Genomic DNA, 26579 nt, shown 5'->3' on the forward strand with positions numbered 1-26579 from the left:
CACAAAGAAAGCTTACATGTTAGAGAGGAGCCTCTTCATGAAGGTGTGTTTAAAAACAATGAAAGCTGTGCATGCTGCATATGAAAAGGTACAGTGCCATAATTGGACTGTACGATGTGCTCTTCCCCCCACCCAAGTCCTGCTATGCTGCCTCATCGTGGTGGGGGGGAGGTGTTCCTGGGAGGGATGAGCGAAGTACCTCCCCTCTTTATTCTCACAAATTAGGATATAGGAATCCTAAATTTAGAGAAGGTTATGCAGTACTAAAAATCCCATATGTGACGGAAACGCTTACTTGGGAGGCACAGCAGATTCTAAAGAAACATGGCTTGGAAATGAACGTTATTTGTACAGCTCCGATGACCTTGAGGCAGCACTTAGTAAAATCAAGATTGTATGATAATAAATGTGAAGCTGAAGACTGCCTAATTTGAGAGAATAAAGAGGGGAGGTGTCAGACAAAAGGGGTGATATATACTGTAAAATGGTGTGCTTAGAGTGCATACAGTTTTATATTGGTGAAACTGGTCGACCCCTGATAAAAAGATATAAGGAACTTCTGGCAGACATACAGCATAGAGATAGAACAAAACCATGGGCAGTGCATGTTAAAGAACAACATCAAGGCAGAGTAGTGAATACAAAGATATTCACCTTGGCTGCACAGGATTGGTTAATTGCCTTCAGTTCTTTAGCGGAATCATGGTGTGGAGTTCTATTTAAGAACAAGACTCAGCCACCTTTGTATAGCACTGAAGATGGTCTTACATGGAAACGTTTGCTATTTTGCTACATCTGTGGTTTAGTTTTTACGTTTTTAAACTTTTGAATGTTTTTAAACTTTTAAACTTAACTAAAGTTAAGAAGGTCATTGAAAAAAGGTCATTGAAAAAGGAAGGTCACTGAAAAAAGCTTTGAAGTGTGGAAATGCGTATACTGTCATACACACACACACACACACACACACACACACACACACACACAGAGCAACAGCCACCGGAGGGATGCTGTGCTGGGGATGGATAGGGCCAATTGCTCTCCCCCTGCTAAATAAAGAAAATCACTACTTTGCTCAGTTAGCAGGGGTGAGAGGAGAGCAAAGGGCAACCTGTCAGTCAGATGGTGAGCCCCGCTTCATCAGGGACGCAGGGAAATTTGTCTCCTACTTGTTCAAGCTATGCCCCTGCTGGTGACATAATCAATGTTGGTCATATTGTGGAAGGTGGGTGGCAAGAGGACTAGAACTCCTCCTGAGATTGGCCAAGTGCCCCCTGCCCAGAGATGTTTGGGCACAAAAGGCCACTGTTGTAGTCAAAGCTGACTGATAAAGGATAAGTGCAACCTGTTCTCTAGGACTTTTGCTGTACCTCTGAAGGAGAGTTTAGCAGTAAAGGGAGGAGCTGAACTGAGCTAATGTGCAGAGAAAGAGAGAATGAGTTAGTTGAGATTTAGAGTTAAAAGGCAGAGTCTTAATCAGGGAACTTGTTAATTTTAGAATATTCTAGAATACACATGAACTGTGTGTTTTCATTACATTTGGGATCCCTTTTGAATTTAATTTTTGCATTTAACATTGGATCAATTTACAGACTCCCCTCACCTTTTGAAATACAGAAGGCATATAATACAATTGCCCAATCTCATGTATGTCTACTGAGAAGAATGTCTCATGAGTTCAGTGGGACTCAGGTAAGCATGCTAATTAAATAAATAGTTGTGCTGACCTCACCCAGTGCTAAGTAAACTGTGCTCTCTGCAAATTGAAGGGAAGCAAGGCAGGACACAACACACACACATCAGAAAATTCCAAAGTGAGTGAAAATTCTAAAGTGAGTGGTATTGCAATAATAATTTGTAAAAATATATATTTCAAATATTTATTTGAAAGCTTCAGATTGCAACTCGGCTCGAATCAAGCCTCCCCCCAGTTTGGACCACACCAACCCCAATTTGAATTAGGTTCCAAACCTCCCACTACATCACCCTCCTCTGGCCACTGTAATTACTTATGGGGCATATGCAGGAGACAGGGCTGAATTTCATAGGCGTAACTGGGGGGGCAGATGCCCCGGGCGCCATTGAGGTGGGGCGCCATACCAGTCCCTGCCACCCCCACCCCATTGCCCACCTGCCCAGCCCCAGGGACCCTCAGCCACTTGCCTCCAGCTCTGGCCTAGGATCCGCGAGGATCGGAGCAGCCTGCAAACTGCAGAGCTCTTCTCTCCCCGTCTCTCAGCTGATCGGCGGGTGGGCGGGGCTTCCAGAGAGGCCTCCGAGTAGGCCTCCCTGAAGTCTGAACTCGAGTAGGCCCCAAGCAAGGAAGGAAGGAAGCAGGCAGCAGACCCTCTGCCCAGACCAGACCATCCAGAACAGCTATTGCTAGGTAGGCTGTGAATTCCTTTTTGTGGTTACCCCCATATATAGGGATCTGCTTGCCATAGGGCTTTGATATGGGGGGGTGGGGTGAGACTGAGAAGTCTCTGAATATTTAATTTAAAACAGACTGGAAAATGTGCTGGCTTTAAAAACAAAAACTATCTAAAAAGGCCTATAGGTGGCTTGTTTCATGTCAGAAAATTACAAGCACTTCTGGAACAAGTATATTTTATTTATTTTCATTCATTCATTCATTCATAAATGCACTTATGTTCAAGTTGTTTTGCAATCCAGAAGGTCTGAGTGGGAACTGTGAAGCATGTGTTGTGATTTTATTTTATTTGATTTTTCTTGTGTGTGAACTGCTCCCCAATAACTTTCAGGGACTTCAGGGTAAATCTGGCCAACATGTGAATGCAGCACCTCTATTCCAGAGGAGATGTGTGTTAAAGCCTGGTGTGAAAAGACTCCTGGAATCAAACTTTACTGAATTTGTTCAGAATTCTGAGAAAACAAACATAGGCTCACCCTGCATGGTTGAAAGTATCATTTGCTAATCTGCAGCAAGGGGTCCATTTTAATAATTAGCATTGCTAGCGTGTTCTAGGCATTAAAAGTAGCACAAATATATAGTACTCAATGTATATCACTATATACTGTGAAGTGTGCATGCGTGTATTCAGTGAAATGTATTTCCAGGTAGCATACTTATTTTGAAATATCAGACTTAAATCCTTGGGGGCCTGGGGTGTGTGGAGGCCCTGGACTTTGAGGGTCTGGGGGCCCATTTTGAAATCCTGTCTTTGGACCCATTCCAACCTTGCTATGCCCCTGGCGGAATAGTTACATATGTATTGATCACTACACATGGGTTTCTGCACAGCACCTGCACAGAAGAAACTTCCATGTAGAAAATGTGTCTCTTGTAAATTGACCCTGAATTTTCCATCCATGACTGGGATATCTGAGAGTTAGAGTCAATAATAAAAGAACAGCACACTGCTTGTGATAGGAAGGGGCAAATTACAATGATTTCTTAGTTCGGCAGGGGCTGGTTTTGGCCCTGGCAGAACTTGGCTGTCTGCTCCTGTTGCAAATGCCTCTGTCTAGTGTGGCAAACTAATGTATCCTCTTCCCTCTTGGTGTCAAAGTAAGCACTAGTGTGGTGAATGCACATATACCCCATCATGAGCCAACAGTCATCATAAGACAAAGGCTGGCAGGAATCATTCACTGGTTTATAGACACACACACACCCACACCACCTTCTTCTTCCCCTATTTTGCTAGTGGCTATTTGGGCAGGTGATCCTTTAGGACAAAGTCATGTTTTTTAAAGAATGAGAGGAGACAGAGAAAATGACACTTGGAATCCTCGCATAACTCCTGACTGTTGTTCTAAGTCTTTTACAGAGATGGCTCATGTTTTCAGGTTTTGATCAACAACCATGTCTATATGGTACAGTGTTCCTTTTAACGGGGATTTCCAGATATTGCTACTACAAGTCCCATCATTCCTGCTTGGACAGTGGCGCAATTTCAGTGCTTGCCCTAGGTGCCATTTTCCCTAGTTACGCCTCTGAATACCTGTCTTGTCTTTTCCATTTTGGGACACAAAACCTATTACTATGTTTAAAAGCATTTGTTTTCTGGCCATGAGGACGGCAAACTTAGGCTGTTGGTGTGCAAGACATTTCTTTAAAATATATATTTCTAAAGAGCCTTGTAGCCTCATGTTTCCTTTTTCCTGTCCCAGTATACTTGCACGGATGCAGCCCACAACCCACATTTGACTATGGCTGTGACACATTTCCATATTTCCGGGGGTGGTGGGGGGCGCGCGGCGGGGGGGGGCGCAATTTCAGTGCTTGCCCCGGGCGCCGTTTTCCCTAGTTACGCCTCTGCTGAATTTTATTTATTTTGCTCCCAGTAAAAGCTGAGGCTTCTGGTGTGAAATTGCTCCTGAAATGAGGCCTTTCCACTTGGTCCTAAAACTGCTCCCGGAAGAAGGCCTTTCCCCTTGGTCCTAAGATTGTTCCTGGAAGAAGGCCTTTCCCCTTCTTTCCTAGAGTCCTGGAAAAGGTGCAAGGTATATCTCTCTCAGCCCTATCTTGGAGAAGCCAGGGAGGGAACCTGGAACCTTCTGCTCTTCCTAGAGCGGATCCATCCCCTAAAGGGAATATCTTACAGTGCTAACTGTCCATGTCTGATAAGTAACTACAGGAGCAGAGGAGGGTGACGGAAGGGAAGTGTGAAAGAAGTGTGAAGGAAGGGAAGACCGAGGTTTCAGCCTGCTCTTTGGATCAGATTGAAATGAATCGAGGAGCCCCCCACAACATAAATTCAGGGGCGCCTTTGAAACACCACGGTAATCCCCAACTGAATTGAAGCTTCACTGATTCCAATGGAACACTTTACTTTGTTGTGTCCTTTCCTTCTTTAAAGCAAGTAATAAAGGCTAGCTTAGTCATACAAAGGGCCGGTACAGAAAATATGCAGTCCAGGGAGCAGTTGCACTGAAAGCATACCAGTTAAGATGTTGTGGACATACTTTCAGCACATCCCTTTATTGCATGAGGAGGCTGTTAATATGTAGAAGGGAGATTAAGATTAACAGCTCCTTCGTGTGATTAAGGGACATGCCAGAAGCACCGTATTTTGCTTGTAAACATATTGGCAGCTAGTGCAATGCTTTCAGAATTGGAGTTATATGGTCCCTTCGGTTTTAATCTCTGGTTTATTTTTAAATTGTTAAATTGTTTTAAGTTTTTGTATATGTTTTTAACTTGTTTTATGCTATTGTTAACCACTCAGAGATGAAAGTTTGGGGCGGTGTGAAAATTTGATAGATAAATAATGTAATGTAATGTAATATACTACTGTTTTAAGGACATTTGTCTTCAGTAATGGGCATAGCTGACGTAACAGCCGAAGCTGATAAAAGAATTCCTGGCCACTGCCTCAACCAGAGAAACCAGAGAGAGTGTACTCCCAAGCCATGTACCCAATCTTTCAGGGGGAGTGTAACCCCATCGAGAACTGGCAGATCTAAACCGTGTCTCAGGTCTTGATCCCCCACAATCAGTACCCCCGTCTTATTTGGATTCAACTTCAGTTTGTTATCCCTCATCCAGCCCACCCCCCATCCAGCCCATTCCTCCCTTCAGGCAGGCATTTAGGGAAGTTATGCTATTTCCTGATGAAGTTGATGAAGCATATTGATTACACCTGCACCAGGAGCCTTGTGGAACTCTCTATACAGTAACTCCCACTTTGCAGAGCAACAGTCTCCAAGTGACACCATCTGGAATCTAGTAGGAATTGAACCACTGTAGAACAGTGCCATGTAACTCCACTTCCCTTTGATTACCCAGAAGGATACCATGGTCAATAGTATCTAGTCTAGTCATCTACCTCACTGCTTCAGCTCCTGTAATTCTTCCATATACCACGGGGGTCATTTTGAAGCAGATTGGAGAGGATGCTTAGGAGATATTGTGTCTACTGCTTTAGTGAGTTAGTTATTCCAAGATTGCACCAGAGCATCGACAGAATCATCGGCAGAGCCAATTCAAAATCCTTCCAAGGCTTCTTGTAGTCCTATTGGATCCAATAATCTTCTCGGGCAGACCAGCCTAATGGGTCCTTCATCCCAGCAGAGGTAGGTGTGGTTGCAAATCGTACCTTCACCAGAAGGTGGTCCATCCATGACAGTGGGGAAATAACAGGGGTCCCCACCCACAGAACACCACACTGATCAGAGTAAAAGACCAAACTGAGTATGTGACCTGCTGCATGAGCCTGTCCAGAAACCACTTGGGATAGGCCCATAGATGTCATGGTCGCTATAAACTCCTGAGCCTCTCCTGACAACCCAGTCCCATAGAGAACATTTAAGTCCCCCACCACCAATAGTCTGGGCGACTCCAATGCCAACCCTGCAACCAGGTCCATCAGCTCAGTTAGGGACTCCATTGAACAACATGGTGATCATTGCATGTATTTGTCCATTTAAAAAGCATATGTAAAGAGGTGCCTGAAAATTTGGCAACATCCATTGCATCCTGACCATCTCTCTTGTGTTCTGTCACACACATCTCAAAAATATTGCTGGGGTCCTTGTAATTGGATGTGATGATAGTAAGGCAGAGAAACCCCTGCCTTATGGAGTCTGTAGCAATGGGGAGAGGACTCAAAATCTAGCTTGAAATTGGCAGAAAAAGCAGGAAGAGAGGAAGCGAGGGGGAAAGGTGCAAGGAAAGAGTCTGAGTGACAGATGAGTGGGCCAGAGCTAGCAGCAGCAAGAGCTGCAACCCAGCTAATTTTCAAGCAGCTTGGCTTTTAATATATTTATCATGTGCTCTTTATTTTTAAAGGCTTGTTTCTTAACTAGCTTAAGAGCATCTGTGTGCTAGTACTTGATTGCTTCCCTCACCCCCTGCCACAGCCCCCCTCACCTCAAAGATCTATCCACTCTCACCTGAGCCACACTCCTGCTCTTCCTCCTCCATCCCTTTACTCCATTCCCTCACCCCTCTTGGTCGTGGCTGCTTTGCTGGCACCTATTGGCCAAGCTGCAGTCTCCTATCCCCAGAGACCTCCCCATCTGAGCCCTGCTCCTCCCCACAGAAGCAGCAGCAGTTGACTGGGCCCTTCCTCGGTACCACCACCGCCATGGCCTCTCATTCCCCTCAGGCCACTTACAGGCCCAGACCCGTCCCTTGCCTGCCTGCCTGAGCCTCCTTCCACCAATGGCCTTGGTAGCCCCAAACAGCAGCAGTGGTTGACAGAGCCTTTCCTTGCTCCCGATAGGTGCCACCATGGCCACCCGTCCCCTCAGGTCGCTGACAGGCTCAGGCCCAACCCTCACCCTTCCTTCTTTCTCTCTTACCCTCCCTACTTTTTCTCTCTTTCTCTCTCCTCCACTCACTCGTACCCTCTGTCTTTCTTCCCCTCCCTCCCTTTCCCTCCCCCTTCCTGAGTTAACAGATCTTGTTCATCTTGTTTCCTCATCTAATTCACACAGCGCAGCCTCCTTCTCCTGAAGGGGCTCTTTCCTCCCTCATGACCCCTCTCTTCACAGACCCCTGCCCACTGTCCTTTTATATATATAGATTCCTCTCCTTTACTATCAAGCACATCTTCCGACCAGTAACAATTACATTCCAATTGATCTTAACCATCACAGGCTCCTCCTCCCTATCAGCATATGAAATCCCCACTGCTCAATCACCATGGTGCTTCTGCTCTCTTGAACTGATGTTTTAAAAAAGGTTTAAAATGGCTTTGTATTGTATTTTGAATGTTCTCCCTCCTCCCTTTTCGGTCTGTTATGATTTAATGTATTATGTATTTTTATTGGTGGTGGTTGTATTTTTATTGGATGTTGTGTTGTTGAGCCACCCAGATAAAAATTTGTCATGGGTTGACTAACAAATAAAGTTTATTTATTTATTACTTATTTACACAGTCAGACAGGTGTTATTGACTGGCTTGTTTTATCCAGGCATCGTGTTCTTCCCAAGGACCTGGGATGGCTGAATTTTATTATCAATGTTGTTGCTGTTATTATAGATATCGTCGCAGAATATAGGCTGTTCCCAGTAAAGTTGCTTTTTGTAATTGGCTGGTGGTGATTTCTGTGGCCCCTATGGTGTTGAGGTGCTCTTCAAGTTCTTTTGGAATTGCACCTAGGGCGCCAATTACCACTGGGATTATTTTGGTCTTCTTCTGCCACAGCTTTTCAATTTCAATTTGTAGATCTTTGTATTTGGTGATTTTTTCTATTTCTTTTTCTTCTATTCTGCTATCCCCTGGTATTGCTATGTCGATTATTTTGACTTCTTTTTCTTTCTTCTCGACTACAGTTCTATCTGGTGTATTGTGTGGCAGATGTTTGTCTGTTTGTAGTTGGAAGTCCCATAATATTTTTGCATCTTCATTTTCTTCAACATTTTCAATTTTATTGTCCCACCAATTTTTGGCTACAGGTAGCTTGTATTTTTTGCAGATGTTCCAGTGTATCATCCCTGCTACCTTATCATGCCTTTGTTTGTAGTCAGTCTGTGCAATTTTTTTACAACAGCTGATTAGGTGGTCCACTGTTTCATCTGCTTCTTTGCAAAGGCAGCACTTGCTGTTTGTTGTTGATTTTTTGACTTTTGCTCTTATTGCATTTGTTCTTAATGCCTGTTCTTGTGCAGCCAGTATTAAACCCTCTGTTTCTTTCTTCAAGTTGCCATTCTTAAGCCATTGCTAGGTCTTGGTTACGTCTGATTTTCCACTTATATTGTGCAAATATTGACAATGCAGTGGCTTATTTTTCCATTTTTCTACTCGGTTCTTGACTTGTTCTTTCTTGTAGGCCTGCTTTGTTTAATTGGTGTTGAATAGTTTCTCATTATTGACCATTTGAAGTGCATCTTCTTCACTGTCCTTGATATATTCTTCAAGGCCTCTTTTCTCCTCCTCTACTGTTTGATGGACTTGCAGCATTCCTCTTCCACCTGAGCAGTGAGGGAGGTAGAGCCTATCTACATCACTGCGGGGGTGCAGAGCATGATTGATGGTCATGATTTTCCTGGTCTTACGATCTAGCATCTCTAGCTCTGCCTGGGTCCAGTCTATTATTCCTGCAGTGTATCTGATAACAGGTATAGCCCAGGTGTTTATGGCTTGTATCGTGTTCCCGCCATTGAGTTTGGACTTGAGGATTTTTCTAACTCTCCTGATGTATTCACTTCCAATTTTTCTTTTAACTTCAGTGTGTGCAATGTTATCAGCCTGGAGAATGCCCAAGTATTTGTAATGTTCTTTCTCTTCTAAGTTCTTGATGTTGCTTCCATTGGGCAGTTCTATTCCTTCTGTTTTTATTATTTTTCTTTGTTCATTATTTATGCAGCACACTTGTCTAGTCCAAACTCCATTGCTATATCGCTACTGAATATACGGACAGTGCTTAGCAGTGATTTGATTTCTGACTGGGACTTTCCATACAACTTCAGATGGTCCATGTACAGCAGATGGTTGATTTGACTTGATCTTTTAGATGTTTGGTATCCAAGGCCTGTTTTGTTTAGTATTTGTGAAAGTGGAATCATGGCGATTACAAACAACAAAGGGGATAGTGAGTCCCCTTGGAGAACACCTCTTCTAATGCTAACCTGTCCAAGTGTCTCGCCATTGATTGTTAACTGTGTACTCCACATGCTCATTGCTTTTTTAATAAATATCTGAATGTTTTTGCTGACCCCAGTTGTTTCTAAACATTTTAGTATGCATGTGTGAGGCAATGAGTCGAAGGCTTTCTTGTAGTCAATCCATGCAACACTTAGATTTGTTTTTCTTCTCTTGCAGTTTTCTAAAATCATTTTGTCAATCAGCAGCTGGTCTTTTGTGCCTCTGGTGTTTGGGCAATTTCCTTTCTGTTCAACTGGAAGCTGCTTACTAGTTAATAAGTGTTGCATTACTTCATCTGCTATTATTCCAGTTAATAATTTGAACATGGTTGGCAGGCAGGTTATCAGTCTATAATTACTTGGAACTGCACCTTTTGCTGGGTCTTTCATTATGAGATGAGTTTTCCCAGTAGTTAGCCATTGTTCAATATCACCTCCTTGCAAAATGTGATTGAACTGTTTTGATAGTTGTTTATGAAGGCTTGTTAGGTGTTTAAGCCAAAAGCCATGCAGTTCATCGTCACCTGGTGCAGTCCAATTTTTAATTTTCTTTGCTTTTTCACTTATTAATTCTGGTGTTATTATTGGATCTTGCATTTGTTGGTTATGTTTTTTGACCTCTTTCATCGAGCCTGCTTTTTTATTATAGTCTATTGGATTGTCCCATCCCTGCACTTTGCACTCGGCTCCCTGCACTTTGCACTCGGCAAGGCAGGGAGCGGGCAGGCGGGCGGACGTACGTCTCGCTGCCGCCCGCCCGAGCGCGGTTTCTCCGCCGGAATCTCCGGTCCGGGCGAGATTTAAAGGGGCTTCAGCGGCAGCAGGGGGCTTCGAGGGGGCGGCAGGGAAGCACCCTGCCGCCCCCCGACGTTTAAAATTCCGAGGAGCAGAGCCATAATCGGTAATAGAAGCGGGCGGCGAGGGATCCTGCCACCCGGATTTCTTACAATATTTACGGCGCCAATGCGGGAAAGGGCAGGAGGGGTAAGTAAAGCCCCCCCCCCGCCCTTAATGGAAGCCCCCACCCTAACCCTCCCGAACCAAAACCACCCCTTCTCCAGACCGGTTCGGAGGCCAGTAGAATGGCCTCCGAACTGATCCGTGCACACCCCTACGTATTAAAATTAATTATTAAAGATATTAAAGTTATGTAAAGTTAGGAGGTATTAAAGTTACGTCTCACCGTATTGTTGATGGGAGAGGCACTCTTTGTCTGGGTTCTCTGGTGAGACCTGTCCAGTATGGTTGGGCCTCTGGCATAGCTCTCACCTTCCTCAGAGCACACAAGCCCCACAACCATGCCAAGGTAGTGCCTCACTGGGGGTATTATTATTATTATTATTAACAAGTCAAGAACCGAGCAGAAAAATGGAAAAATAAGCCCCTGCATGGTCAATATTTGCACAATATAACTGGAAAATCAGACATCACCAAGACCTGGCAATGGCTTAAGAATGGCAACTTGAAGAAAGAAACAGAGGGTTTAATACCGACCGCACAAGAACAGGCACTAAGAACAAATCCAATAAGAGCAAAAGTCGAAAAATCCACCACAAACAGCAAGAGCCGCCTCTGTAAAGACGCAGATGAAACCATGGACCACCTAATCAGCTGTTGTAAAAAGATCGCACAGACTGACTACAAACAAAGGCATGACAAAGTAGCAGGGATGATACACTGGAACATCTGTAAAAAATACAAGCTACCTGTAGCCAAAAATTGGTGGGACCATACAATTGAAAAAGTGGTAGAAAATGAAGATGTAAAAATATTATGGGACTTCCGACTACAAACAGACAAACATCTGCCACACAATACACCAGATATAACTGTAGTCGAGAAGAAAGAAAAAGAAGTCAAAATAATCGACATAGCAATACCAGGGGATAGCAGAATAGAAGAAAAAGAAATAGAAAAAATCACCAAATACAAAGATCTACACATTGAAATTGAAAGGCTGTGGCAGAAAAAGACCAAAATAATCCCAGTGGTAATTGGCGCCCTGGGAGCAGTTCCAAAAGACCTTGAAGAGCACCTCAACACCATAGGGGCCACAGAAATCACCATCAGCCAATTGCAAAAATCAGCTTTACTGGGAACAGCCTATATTCTGCGACGATATCTATAACAACAGCAACAACATTGACAATAAAATTCAGCCATCTCAGGTCGTTGGGAAGGACTCGATGTCTGGATAAAACAAACCAGTCAATAACACCTGTATGACTGTGTAAAATAATAATAATAATAATAATAATAATAATAATAATAATAATAATAATAATAATAATACACTGCAGGGAACAGCCTATATTCCGCGACAATATCTATAACCATTGACAATAAAATTCAGCCATCCCAGGTCCTTGGGAAGGACTCGATGTCTGGATAAAACAAACCAGTCAATAACACCTGTCTGACTGTGTAAACAAGAAATAATAATAATAATAAACTATAGTGGCAGCAGAAGAGCCTGGCTCCCAGAAGGTAAAGTATCATTTTTCTTTCCTCTATAATATTGCATTAAGGATAATATTGCATTAAGGATAATATTGCATTAAAGAGCAGGTCTGGTACCCAATACTTTCCAAAGGTTCCAAATAACTTGGTCTTTAATTTAATTTGTGGCTGGGCCTTTTATTTACTTTTCTTTGGAAATTCTGACAGAGTGAAGCTGAATGGCCAGTGAGGCCTCCTGTTATTACCCATTTTCATCCAAAGGCACAGCGTGTGTTTGTGTGTGATATCTTTGTTCACGAAGCAGAGACAAGATGTGCACAATGCTTATGGGCCTTGCCATGTTCTGGCTGCATCTTCTATTAGAATGTACAGAGCAGTCACCTCAGTAGATTTTCTTCTAATGTCCTACACATTATCTTATCCATGTGGTTGAAAGCAAGAACAACATATATATAATAGCCAAATTTATTTTATGTTTACATTTATATCCCGCTCTTCTTCCAGGGAGCTCGGAGTGGTGTACATGGTTATTTTTATCCTCACAACAACCCTGTGAGGCAGGTTAGGCTGAGAGACACATGACTGGCCCAAAGTCACCCAGTGAGTTTCATGGTTGAATGGGGACTTGAACTCAGGTCTTCCTGGTCCTAGTCCAACACTCTAATCACAAAGCTATGCTGGCTCATATGATTTGGCTATGAGCTCTATTATTTATTTATTTATTTAATTTACTTACTACATTTATATTCTGCCCTTCTGCCAAAGCACTCAGAATGGCTTACATAGTAAAAAGAAAGGTTTACAATCTGTGGAGCATCATACTTGAATTTGCTTTCTTTTTGTACCAAGGCTTCCCGCCCCCCACCCTGCTTTTCCTTGTTACACAGTTCTGGGAGAAAGAGAGCCAAATTGCAATTGATCCCAGCCGAGCTGATAGAGGCAGAGGCATATCTAGGGTGGGGCAGCCATGGCACGTGCCCTGGGCACCACCTGAAGGGGGCACAAGTGCTAGCCACCATCACTGCCCCACCACAAAATTCCAGCAAGTGGATGCCGCTCACAACCGCCTCCGGTAGGGTGCCCCGTGCTGCTTGCCGCCGCTGCATCTCCAGTTCTGGCAAGCCCAGCTCAGCGCATGCACGTCTGCCTGTGGGAGCTGAGAGAACTTAGGGGGGCTTCCTCCCCCCACCTGGAAGCCAACCAGAGCTGCCCGCCCTGAAGTTTCCGCTCCAACAGCTGTATCACCTGCTGCTTACAGCCCTTCTGTCCATCCTTGTCTAGAAGTTTGCAGGCTGGAGCGACAGGGAAGGGGGCGCGGGGGCGCAGAGAGCAGCGACATGTGTCTGGGTGCGCGCACGCCTGCCTGCCTGTGTGCTCCTCTTTCCTTTTTTTTTTTGCTTTAAATTTTTATTGATTTTAACAATATCTTAAACATCTCATTACATCCAATCAAACAAAAATTGACTTCCAGCTCACCAATCAGCGCGAATCACTAACTATACAATTAACCCTTGCTATAATAATTCAAAACATATATCCTATATCTTACCAAACTCGATTTTAGTCTACTCAACCTGCTAATATTACTAAATTTCAAACCCTGTTGAAAAATCAATATTAGGAAAATAGTTCTTCAGGTACAGTAAGAATAATTTCCAATCTTCTTTAAAAACCTTCCAAATTTTGATCTCTTATCAGTACTGTAAGTTTTGCCATCTCCGCATATTCCAAAATTTTTATCTGCCAATCTTCTTTTGAGGGCAGTTTATTGTCCTTCCATTTCTGTGCATATACTATTCTGGCCGCCGTGGTTGCATACATGAAGAATGTTAAATTGCTTGTGGAAAACTCTCCTTGTGTTATTCCCAACAGGAAGGATTCTGGGCTCTTAGGAAATGTCATTAAAAAAAATTTTTAACTCATTATATATCACTTGTCATTTAGCCCGTTACATTAACGGGCGCTAGAAGAGTTGTGTTGAAATGTTTGCCGGGGGGGGGGGATACTCGGCCTTCCTTCAGCGAGAGGTGGCATCTGCAGCTGCGGCAGCCGCGGCCCGTCCCCGCTCCCGGTCCCCCCAGAGAACGCGGCTGCCGCCAGACTCCTCCCCTTGCTCGGCGGCGGCTGTGGGAGGGGGCGGGGGACGCCTCTTCCCTCTCTGGCTGTGGCGGCTCTTCCTCCCGGGTCCCCAGCTGCTCGGACGCCCCCGGCATCAGAGCAGCTGGCGGAGGGAACCCCAGCGGTGACTCCCCCGCCTGGCCCTGTCAGCCCTCGCCACTCACACCGCCTCTGTACGACAGCCCCCCTCAGAACAGTAAGCTGGGCTGGCACTCTATGGACCAATCAACACCTCGCGCGCGCCACGCATGCGCAGAACACCCGCCAGAGACACGGACGCAGGTACCTTAGGGTTTTATTATATAGGATAGGATGTCCCAAAAGGCCTTTGCCTTCCTACAAGACCACCACATATGAAAAAAAGTTCCTTCACAATGTCCACACTTCCAACATTTGTCTGAAACATTTTTATACATTATCGCCATTTTTTTAGGCGTCAAATACCACCTGTACATCATCTTATAATAATTTTCTTTTAAAGTGTAACATGCGGTGAACTTTAAATCAGTTTTCCATAATTTTTCCCAAGCTGCCATATCTATATTATGACCCACATCTTGAGCCCATGTTATCATAGTCGTTTTAACCACTTCGTCTCTTGTCTCTTCCAAAAGCAACAGCCTATACATCTTAGACACTAATTTTTCATCATTTTCACATAGCTCCTTCTCAAATCTCGAGGTTTGATCCTCAAATCCAAGTTTGAAATCCTTCTTAAAAACTTCATTTAACTGATGGTATTGAAACCATTTACTAACCAGATTTTGTACTTCACTTAAATTTTTTAACTTACAGCCCTTTTCTTGAAAACACAACAGATCCCTATAGGTACCCCATTGCGGTTGCATTTTTATCGCTTTACGTACTAAAGCTTCAATCGGGGATAACCATAATGGAGTTTTAGGTTCCAACCATTTTTTATATTTTACCCACACTCTCATTAGACTCCTTCTTACATAGTGATTCAGAAAATCTTTATGTATTTTACTTTTGTCATACCACAAATATGAATGCCATCCGAAACTTCTGCCAAATCCTTCCAAATCAAGTATTCTAGGATTCCTTAACGTCATCCATTCTTTTAACCACATCAAACAGACAGCATCAAAATACAACCTTAAGTCTGTCAGGGTAAGACCACCTCTTTCTTTAGCATCTGTTAAATCTTGGTCTTTTACCCTGCCAAACAAATTTAGTTATGTCCTTTTGCCATTGCTTAAAACAAGTTAAAGTATTAATTATAGGAATAGTCTGAAAAAGAAACAGTATTTTAGGTAAAACATTCATTTTCACAACTGAAATTCTTCCCATTAAAGATAAGTTCATTCTAGACCATTTTTGCAAGTCGATTTTTACTGTATTCCATATTTTAATATAATTATTTGAAAACTACAAAGAGTTATTATTTGTCAACCAGACGCCCAAATATTTGTTTTTTCTCCACTTTCAGTTCACTTATTTCAAAAAGTCTGTCCTTAGATCTCTGATCCATATTTTTGTCAACACCTTTGTTTTAATCTTATTTATATAAAACCCAGCTAGTTGGCCAAATTGTTGTATTTTTTCCAAGAGTCTTCTGATCTTCTCTAATGGATTTTCTAAAAAAAACACTACATCATCCGCAAAGGCTCTTAGTTTGTACTCTTGTTTCCCAATTTTGGGGCCTTGTAATTGAACATCTTCTCTAATATTTCTACAGAGCACTTCCAATACTAATATAAAAAGTAATGGGGAAAGTGGACATCCTTGTCTAGTTCCTTTCTGTATTTTACAATTGTCTAATAATTCCCCATTTACAATAATTTTAACATATTGCTCCGAATAAATTGTCTTAATAGCCCTAATGGAAATTATTACCAACTCCCATTGCATCAAATAATCTCCACATGAACTGCCAGAAACATTGTCAAAAGCTTTCTCAGCGACCAGAAAAATCATGGCTATCTGTTTATCATTGTGTGCTCCTCTTTCCTTGCTGAAAATGAAGTGCAAGGGCTGCAGAGCGAGATGCCGGCTCTTCCTTCTCTCTCTTTCGAATGAAGCCGCGGCTGGAAGCCCTGGCAGTGGCAGCAGTGGAGTCTCTTTAACACACACACAGCTCCTCTTCTCGGTTAATGGTTAAGGGGGTCTTGTTTTGGCAACATCCCTGCGATGTTTTCTGCACTTGTTTTTAAAATAATGGACTCGAATTACTGTAAATGTTCCTTTGTCGAAAGAAGGCGCCTGGTAATCTTGAGCTGTTTGCAAGCAAACAGGCGCCTGGTCATGCTGCAGCCACTCCAGCCATGCCTGCTGCTGCCCTGCCCCTGGCCATGATTGGCTGGATGGACCTGACGGTGGCACGCCCCCCCACCCCCATTCGCGCTTGTGCGAGATCTCTGGGCAGCGGGCACTCCCATTGGCTGGCGGTGGAGTGCCTCAAGATGATTGGCCCGTTGCCGGTTTGTTTTTTCTCCCAGCAGCAGCAGGGCAGGCAATTGATTGATTTGATTTGATTTGTATACCGCCCTTTCAAAATGGCTCAGGGTGGTTTACAATTAAAACAAACCACTAAAACAGTAAAGAGCTAAAACAAATTTAAAAACAATATAACAATTAACAATTTAAAAACATTTTAAAACTACAATTAAACAATTACAGTGATTAAAAACCCCGAAATCAGGTTTTGAATTTTAAAATAAACCAGAAATTAAAACCCCCACAATTTAGGAAGCTGAGAAATCTTGAGTGAAAAGAAGGGTTTTCAGGTGTTTTTTAAAAATTGCCAGAGATGGGGAGGATCGTATCCCAGCAGGGAGCACATTCCAAAATCTCGGGGCAATGACCAAGAAGGCCCGTCTCTGTGTCACCACCAAACGAGTTGGTGGTAACTGGAGACGGACCTCCTCAGATGACCTCAATGGGCAGTGGGGCTCATAACGAAGAAGACGCTCTCTTAGGTACCCAGGGCCTAAGCCGTTTAGGGCTTTGTAAGTTATAACTAGCACTTTGTATTTTGTCTGGAAACCTATTGGCAGCCAGTGTAACTCCATCAGTAAAGGAGTAACATGGTTTCTCCGAGATGACCCAGAGACCAACCTGGCTGCTACATTCTGAACCAACTGAAGTTTCCAGACTATGTACAAAGGCAGCCCCACGTAGAGTGCATTACAAAAGTCAAGTCTGGAGGTTACCAGCAGATGTACCACAGTTTTGAGGTCATTGATCTCGAGAAACGGGCGCAGCTGGAGTATCAGCCGGAGCTGATAGAAAGCACCCCTGGCCACCGTCTCAACCTGAGAAACCAGGGAGAGGTATGAATCCAGAAGTACTCCCAGACTGCAAATCTGTTCCTTTTGGGGAAGTGTGACCCCATCTAGAACAGGCAGATCAAAATTGTCTCTAGAGTTCTGACCCTGCACAAAAAGTACTTCTGTCTTATCTGGATTCAGCTTCAGTTTATTCTCCCTCATCCAGCCCATTACTGCTTCCAGTCAGGCATTTAGGGAGGATATGCCAGCTCCTGAAGAAATTGACATGGAGAAGTAGATCTGGGTGTCATCAGCATACTGGTAACACTCAGCTCCAAATCCCCTGATGATGATCTCTCCCAGCGGTTTCATGTAGATGTTAAAAAGCATTGGAGAAAGTACGGAGCCTTGAGGGACACCATACTCAGATTTTGAAGAGCAACACTCTCCAATCGACACCATCTGAAATCTATCCGAGAGGTAGGAGTGGAACCACTGTAAAACAGTGCCTCCCACCCACAACACCCTCAGACGTTCCAGAAGGATACTATGGTCAGTCAATAGTATCAAAAGCCGCCGAGAGATCCAAAAGGACCAACAGAGTCACATTTCCTCTGTCAATTGCCAATTGGAGATCATTCATCAAGTCGACCAAGGCAGTCTCCACCCCATAGCCCGCCTGAAAACCAGTTTGAAATGGGCCTAGATAATCAGTTTCCTCCAAGACTGCCTGGTCTTTTCCCCTAGCCTGCTCTACATGATGCTGGAAGCCTCAACGACCACACGCCAGGCCAGCAGCCTACAGAAGCACTGAGGGGAGGGTTTGCAGAGAGACAGAGTCGGGAGTCTCAGGACGGTGCACCTGGCCTTAGGCGGAGCCCCCCTTGGTAAGCAGGGATGGTGTTGAAGCCCGCTGGCAGTCCCCCCTAAGAAGGAGGAGGAGGAGGAGGAGTTCGAGTTCTCTTGCTGCCCCCCACCCTATGTCTCCTCTGTGGGTTCATTTCTTGTGTCAGACTGACTTGCAAGGGGCACTCCCTAAAGTTTCCCTCCTCTCTGACAAATAATTTTAACCTGAAGAAGGGGGCAGGAAGCGTGGGTCAGCATCACCAAACTGCCCGGGGGCTCGGCTCCACAAGGCTGTGTTGGTCCCTTTTATTACCTACTGAGAGACGACATGGGGAGGACGGGGCGGGGGCAGCAGCGGGGGAGCCTCTCTACGGCTCTGGGAGAAAGGAGGCGGCAGCTGTGTAAACTTTGGGGAGTGGTGGGGTTCATGTTCCCTCCAGGATTTCCCCCTGGAATTAAAAATTGTTTTAAAAAATTTAAACTGTTGTAATGTTTTAAACTTTTTGTTTTTGTTATAACTAATGTTTTACTTTCTGTTTTTATTTTGTAAACCGCCCAGATATGTAAGTTTTGGGTGGTATAAAAATATGCTAAATAAATAAATTGGGAGAAGATTGCAAAAAGATCTGGAATTGAATATGTCAAAGAGTGTGGGCAGTGTTAAATCTGCAGCTTAGAGAGCCAGTGTGGTATAGTGGTTAGTGTACTGGAATAGGACTGGGGAGACCCAAGTTCAAATCCCTTTCCAGATATGAAACTCACTGGGTGACTCTGGGCCAGCCAATTATCTCTCAGTGTTACCTACCTCACAGGGTTGTTGTGAGAAGAAAGATAACCCTGTATCTGCTCTGAGCTCCTTGGAGGAATAGCAGGATCTAAACGAATGACTGTAGGGCTTTCTTCCAAGTAAACATAAACTAGGATTGCACTGATGGGAAGAGGATGGAGAGGGCCATGCCTGATGCCAACATATTCCAAGCCATCATCCCAACCACCCCACAAGTTAAGGACAATTGAGCAAGCAGCAAGCGGGAGAAGAAGGGGGACTGGGGCAGGAGATAGGAAATATCAAAGTGATTTAAAAACCCCAGGTAAATAAGGAGGTACAGCTCTGCCTCTTTAGCTAGTCAGATGATCTCTCTGCTGCTTTGACTCTCTGTGCTTTTCAGCTTAGCTCTTTGGCTGGATCTCTCTTCTGCAATGCAAAGCTAGTCTCACAAACAGTGTGAAAGCAAGTTTGGTGGTGGTTAGAAAACTCTTTCCCAAAACACCCCAGACGGAGGAGGGAGAGAATTTGTACAAAAGATGGGCACCCTAATGACAAGTTTTAGTTGTTTTACTCTGTGGTCTACCAAATTAGATTAATTTCAACATTCTGGCTAGCAGCACTCTAGTTCTGGTGACCTCAGCAACATTCTGAATTCTTAGCCACAGATCAACATCTCTCTTTCTGGTTGCCACCCCTGCCCCCAAAAGTAGCCCATTGATTTTTATGAACAGCAGCAGCACTCCAAGGTTTCAGGCAAGAGTATTTCCCAGCTCTATTTGGAGAAAGTTTTAAACAGATGTTGTACCACTGAGCTATGGTCCCATCCCCATAGGAAGCGGCTACAGTATGTACCACATCAGAACATTGGTCCAAGATTAATGAGCTTGACTTGTATTTCTGAGCTGATATTATGGTAAAGTTATCTGAAAGATGGGTGTCAGATGTTTGGGCAAGGGCGCAATTTCAGTGCTTGCCCTAGGCGCTATTTTCCCTATATATGCCTCTGGATGGAGGAGGTGTCACTTCCTTGCTTTTCCCACTGGTTCAGTTCCAGCTCCATCTTTCAGGAGCTGGCATTGCATCAAAGGCTATAGGTACTTGCAAAGTGTTAATTTGAACGAAGGAATGTTGGCACTTTTGCCCCTAGAGTGTGTAGAGTTAACATTATGACATAGATTAGGATGTAAAGTCTGCTGCTAAGCAGGTGCTTCCTGAACCTGTTGTGTATATGACATACTTTCCTTCTGAACTTCCCAGATGGTGGTCATGTGGCTCATGAGGTTAAGTTTGATGTAGTGTTGTCTGGACAATGTGTTGAATATGCAACACAATTTAAAGGAAGCATTACAACCAATGAGCAGCAGTGTGTGGCCTTCTACATCCTTGACCCTCAAAAGTGGTAAATTATATATGCAAAGCAATATGTTTAGGTGAAAGGAACAAAAATCCATCTAATTTGCAAAATTATAATAGAGAGTTTAAAATGCTGCTTTTAGTACAATACCATGTCTCCTTCCTTGTCATGGAAAATATTATGAATGCTCTGTCTTCAAGAACAATATGATGGGCAGCTGCACAGGAAAAAATTGAAACACATTAAAAGGATTTACACATCCAGAGATAAATGCCATATGAAGCATATCCTGCAACCATTGGGGCATCTAGGCCCCATTCAAAAGATGCTGAGGCAGCCATCAGTTATAGTTGTGGGACAAGAGAATACAATAGGGTTGCCAGCTAAGGACTTTTATAGAGGACATGTTACTGTTTTGGAGACCAAACCACTTTTTTTGCATTAGGAGAAATAGGACTATTTTGGGGACCAAACAACATTTTTTGCATGTGTTGTGGTGTCCAGAGTTCTGGTGTGCAGGTGAAACATTTTGTTGGCTCAGAACACTTTGCTCTCATGAGCAGCTTCTCTTCCTCTGTGTCTTTTCCCCTTTCCTGTGTCTGGCCATCCATCCAGCGGGGAAGCCAGAGGGGAGGTTCTGTTTCAGTGGCAGGTTGCAGAGACATGTGATGCAGGAGCATGGTTAGGTGGGCCCGGAAGGTGCAGCTTGATTCCTTCATGTGGTAATGGTAGTGGTGGTAGTGAGAAGTTAGTAATTAGCTAACTAACTTTAACTTTACTCAATTAACAGCTACTCCTGCTGAGTAAAAATACATCTTTTAAAGTGGTGAGTCTCTTCTATTTATCTTGGGGAGAGCAAATGGCCCTATCCAACCCCAGCGCAGCATTCCTTCAATAGCTGATGCTGGTGTCACGTCACATGTGTATGTGTGCATGTATGTACACACACACACACACACACACACGGTTTCTTCTTAGATTTTGAGTCCTTTGAGGACAGGGGAGCATCTTCTTATTTATTTTTATTTGGAAACCACTGTGAAACCTTCCATTGAAAAGCTGTCTATAAATGTCTGTAGTCGTAGAGAACAGCAAGCAAGTGGGAGATTGTGCATGCATTGCTGTGCCAGCATGCAAAGAGGCTGGCTCAGTAGCTAGCTGGCTACCCTGCCTTGAGCCAGGAGGCTGGCAAGAGCAGGCTGGGTGACCCATGGGAAGGAGGACAGACGATTGTGTGTGTGCATGGTAAACCTAACCACAAGATGAATTTATGGTTAAGAAGCAGGGGCCTTGAGAACTCTGCACTTAGACAGCAGACTGAGCAAACATATAGCTCACCTGGGCATCAGCTTCACAGTGGTGAGCTGTATTTATTCTAAAATTATTCAATTTTTATCAAAATATTAAGCAAATTGTATGCAAAATGGAGAGTTTTTGGAGACCTCTTTGGTGAAGAGCATCCTCTATTTCCATTTTTTTGGTGATGGATATCGACTTTGTTCACCATCTGGACCGGGCAACAGTAGAATACAACTATAAGAATCTCCAACAATTTCTTAAGGAGACTATAACCATTCATATGTTTAAAAGCTTCCTTTTTCTAAGACATTCGTTAACACATAGAACAGAATTCTGAACTGTGATATCAGAGAAAATCAGAAACACTGGTCGCCATATTTGGACATAACCAAGCATATCAGTATTTTACCAGTTCACCTGTCATGGCACCCCTCTCCTCCAAATTATTCTGAGAATTATAATTTGGTGGTGAAGATGCTAAGAATTCTGTTACATAGTTCTCCTTATAGAATTAACAGTTAACAGAATTCTCTAGGAATTTAAAATAACCATTATGGGACTTGAGTGTCTGTGGCACAGATGTGCCAAATCACATTTCACACTAAGTCAATGTCAAAATCTTTAGTCCAGTGTTTTACAGATTGCAATGCTTACGCACAAAGTGAATATGAATTAGTTTGAAGTAATTTAAAGTACTCATTTACTGATTTCAAAAATTGTGCATGTCAAATCAGTTATGAACATCTTTGCTTATCCACTTCTAATTGATCTCCTTTAATAATTATAATTGTTATACATACTGCAAAAATTGTCCTCCATTACTATGGCGTAAATATGAATAGATAGTACTGAGGGTTAACAATTAATACATTTTCTTATTTTAAAAATAAATTAAATCATTCAAATCCGTGGTGGAGCAGGTATGGGGATGTGGGAGGAGATGTGGGGTGGCTGTGGTCTATAAGCAAAACATCTCCCTTACCAGGATCCCTGTCAGGGAATTGGCCTATACTGGATGTGTGTACCTAAGTCTAGGGACCAAAGATAGACTGGAACTTCTGTTGGTGTACTGATCACCCTGCTGCCCAATGGAGTCCCTAACTGAGCTGACGGACTGTTGCGGAGTTGGCAATGGACTGACCCAGGTTGTTGTTGTTTGGGGCTTCAATGTTCATTTTAGGAACGGGTTGTCAGGAGCAGCTCCGGAGTTTATATTGGCCATGACAACTATGGGCCTATCTATCCTAACTGGTTTCTGGACAGATGCATGATGCTGGTCACACACTCAATTTGGTCTTTTGCTCTGATCAGGGTGGTGTTCCGTGGGTGGGGACTCCTGTCATCTCTCCATTGTCATGGACAGATCATAGTCTGGTTAAGGTAGGACTTGCAACCACAACCCACTTCTGCAGGGGTGAAGAGCCCATTAGGTTGGTTCGCCCAAGAAGTTTTTTGGATCCAATAGGATTCCAAGAAGCCTTGAAGGGTTTGGAGTTGGCTCTGCTAGTGATTCTCTCAATGCTCTGATGTAAACATCTAGTGAACTCACACAATCGCTCCCAAGCATCCTCTCCAACCTGCTCTAAAGTCAGCCTTGTGCTATTCAGGAAAACGATGGGAGCTGAAGCGGTGAGGTAGACAGCTAGAGTGTAAGTGGAGGAAGATTCAACGCGAATCCAACAGATTACCACACAGAGCACATTTGAAGAGCTATGCTCTGGCAGTGTGAGCAGTGAAGAAGCAGTTCTTCTCTGACTGCATTGCTTCCGCAAATTCACATCCAGCTGATTTGTCTAGGGTTGTGAGGGGACTAGTTCATGCCCCCTCCCCCCTGAATTTGATCTTGGAACCATCAGTCACTCGCTGCAACATAAACCGCCTTGGGGTTGTGTTTTTAACGAAAGGCGGTATAGAAATGTAAAAATAAAATAAAATAAATAAATAATAAAATTTTAAATGACTTTTTTTGTGGGGGGGAAATCTCGTATTCAGGCCACACTGGATTCCTTACTGCAGAGTCTACTGTAGAGGTCAGGTGTCCAGCAATTCCTCTTATAGGATTGGATTGGATCACTTTCAGTTTGATTCCCAAGGATGTGAACAAACTGCTTTGGACTGTGCATTCTACTAGGGGTGTGCACAAAATTGGTTGGCCTGGTTCAGTTCGAGACTGAACTGGACCTGAACCTGACCATGCCAGTTCAGTTTTGCTCCCCCTTGAACCCTCCCTGGTTCAGTTTGGGGGAGTTCCCGAAATTTGTTTAATTTTTTAAAATTAACTTAACCCCTCTAAGGGGCTCTGCCATGGCCAAGGTGGGGGGGGGGGGTTCTGAGGGCTCTCCCTACCCTCGCTGGCCTCCACTACAGCCCCAAATCGCCCAGTTCAGGTGGTCTTCAGCCTATGCTGGGCCTGTCCTCCATTGTGGCGGTCATTTTGGAGGTCACCACGCATGCCCAATGGGCCTCTGCATGGCCGGGTGATACTGGAGGCTGGTGGTGGGGAGGCTGGGGTGGGGGGGCTCTGGAGATCCTCCCATGGCTGTGGCAGCACCCCCTGGAGGAAGTAAATTAATTTTTTAAAAATATTTTCCACTTAGAACCCCACAAGCAGGTTGGGCCAAACTGGAGGTGGTTGGGCTGGCTTGATCTGTCCAACCTAACTGGTTCAAACCGGCGAACTGGTTTGCAAATCCCTGCATCCTACAACCTCTTATCTTGATCCTTGCCCAACTTGGCTTATTTCCTGGTAATTCTATTATCAGAGAGCACCTGATAAATATCATACATTCTACACTGAGGGAGGGTAGGATACCTTCTTGCCTTAAGGAGACTATTTTTAGACCTTATTTGAAGAAACCTCCATTGAACCCCTCAGAGTTGGCTAATTACAGACCTGTTTTTAATCTTCTATGGCTGGGCAAGGTGATTGAGAGGGTGGTGGCCTCTCAGCTTCCGTCAGTTTTGTATTATACAGATTATCTAGACCCATTTCAAACCGGCTTTCGAGGGGGTTATGGGGTTGAGGCTGCCTTGGTTGACCTGATGGATGATCTTCTATTGGCTATTGACAGAGGGAGTGTCACTCTGCTGATCCTTTTGGATTTCTTGGAGGCTTTTGATACTATCAACAATGGTATCTTTCTGGGAAGCTTGAAGGAGGTGGGATTGGGTGGTACTCTTTTACAGTGGCTCTGTTACTACCTCTCTGGCAGATTCCAGATGGTGTTGCTTGAAGACTGTTGTTCTGCAACATGAGAGCTAAAGTGTGGACTTCCACAAGACTCCATCTCCAATGCTTTTTAATAACTACATTACACCGCTGGGAGAGATCATCAGAGGGTTTGGTGCAGGGTCTTATCAATATGCTGTTGACACCCAGATCTATTTCTCCATATCACTTCATCAGGAAATGGCATAACCTCCCTAAATGCCTGTCTGGTGGTGGTAATGGGCTGGATGAGGTATAACAAACTGAAATTGAATCCAAATAAGATGGAGGTACTGACTGTGGGGGATCAGGACCCGAGAGATGGTTTGGATCTGCCTGTTCTGGATGGCGTTACACTCCCCCTGAAAAATCAGGCACATACCTTGGAAGTGCTCCTAGATCCCAAACTCTCTCTAGTTTCTCAGGTTGACAGTGGCCAGGAACGCTTTTTATCAGCTTCAGCTGATACATCAGTTACGTCCATTTCCGGAGGTAAATGACCTTAAAACAGTGATGAATATGCTGGTAACCTCTAGGTTTGACTACTGTAATGCACTCTACGTGGGGTACATACTTTGTACATAGTTGGGAAACTACAATTGGTACAGAATGCAGCAGCCAGACTGGTCTCTGGGGCAACCCGAAGGGACCATATAACACCGATTTTGAAAGAATTGCACTGGCTGATATGTTTTAGTGTGAAATACAAAGTGCTAGTTATTACCTATATAGCCTTCAATGGCTTGGATACAGGGGACTTCAGGGAGTGCCTTCTTTGTCATGAACACTGTTGCCTATTAAGATCATTTGGAGAGGTCCAGTTATTGTTGCCACCAGCTCATTTGGTGGTGACTCAGGACCGGGCCTTCTCTGCAGCCGTCCTGGGATTTTGGAATATGTGTCTTGTTGAAATGAGCATCTCCTTCTCTGTTTGCTTTCAGGAAGACCTTCAAGGCATACCTGTTTTTTCAGGCTAACTAAAAATTTTAAACTATTTAATGTGTTTTTATCTGTAAGCTTGTTTTATTTGTTTTGTGAACTTTAACTATTTTATACTATTTTATATTTGCTGTGTTTTCTAATTTGTACACCGCCTAGAGATGTATATATCAGGCAGTATAGGAATATGATAGATAGATAGATAGATAGATAGATAGATAGATAGATAGATACTGTAGATGTTGGGAGCATTAATAAATGTTAAAAAACCTACACCAATCTACCATAATAAATTATTCTTTACTTTTAAGGTGCTCTTGGTGGGCTTGTCAAGATTTATATAAAAATTTAAATCCTTCAAATACATTCAGCATTTGACTGATCCTTCCCATGACAAATACAACAGATTCGTAGTTGTCGCACTTTTCAGTAGAAGAATTTCAGTCTTCTCAAAAATCATTACTTATACTGTCAATTTAGCTTTACTGAATTTATCTACTAATAAATTTGAATGTTACAGTGGGTTTGCAGACATATGCCTGTTCTCAAAAGTAGTAGGGTTAAGAATATACATGCATTATATTTTGGGCCCATTGTAAAGACAAAAATATATTTGTATTTATTATATATATATTCTAATCTAGATAATTAATTGATAAAAATATTGATTTTCAAAAGTCATATTATTTGTAGATACAAAGGCATTAGGTACAAGAATGGATCTGCAACACAATATTGCCATATATCTCTAGTGTGCAAGTGTTACCTAAGCCTGTAGATAAGCATGGTGAAAAAACAAAAGG

The 26579-nt window shown here is 43.4% G+C and overlaps 1 protein-coding gene across 1 annotated transcript in view; it reads left to right on the forward strand.

Moving 5' to 3' along the window:
- Positions 1-2241: 2241 nt before the first annotated feature.
- Positions 2242-26579, forward strand: part of ZMYM2 (zinc finger MYM-type containing 2) — a 150788-nt gene continuing 126450 nt past the window's right edge. Inside the window, exon 1 of the mRNA XM_053307147.1 lies at positions 2242-2383. The gene's annotated coding sequence lies outside the window, so the exon portion shown is untranslated. The remainder of the gene's footprint in view (positions 2384-26579) is intronic.

This window comes from Hemicordylus capensis, chromosome 3, assembly GCF_027244095.1.
Source record: "Hemicordylus capensis ecotype Gifberg chromosome 3, rHemCap1.1.pri, whole genome shotgun sequence".
Taxonomy (NCBI): Eukaryota; Metazoa; Chordata; class Lepidosauria; order Squamata; family Cordylidae; genus Hemicordylus; species Hemicordylus capensis.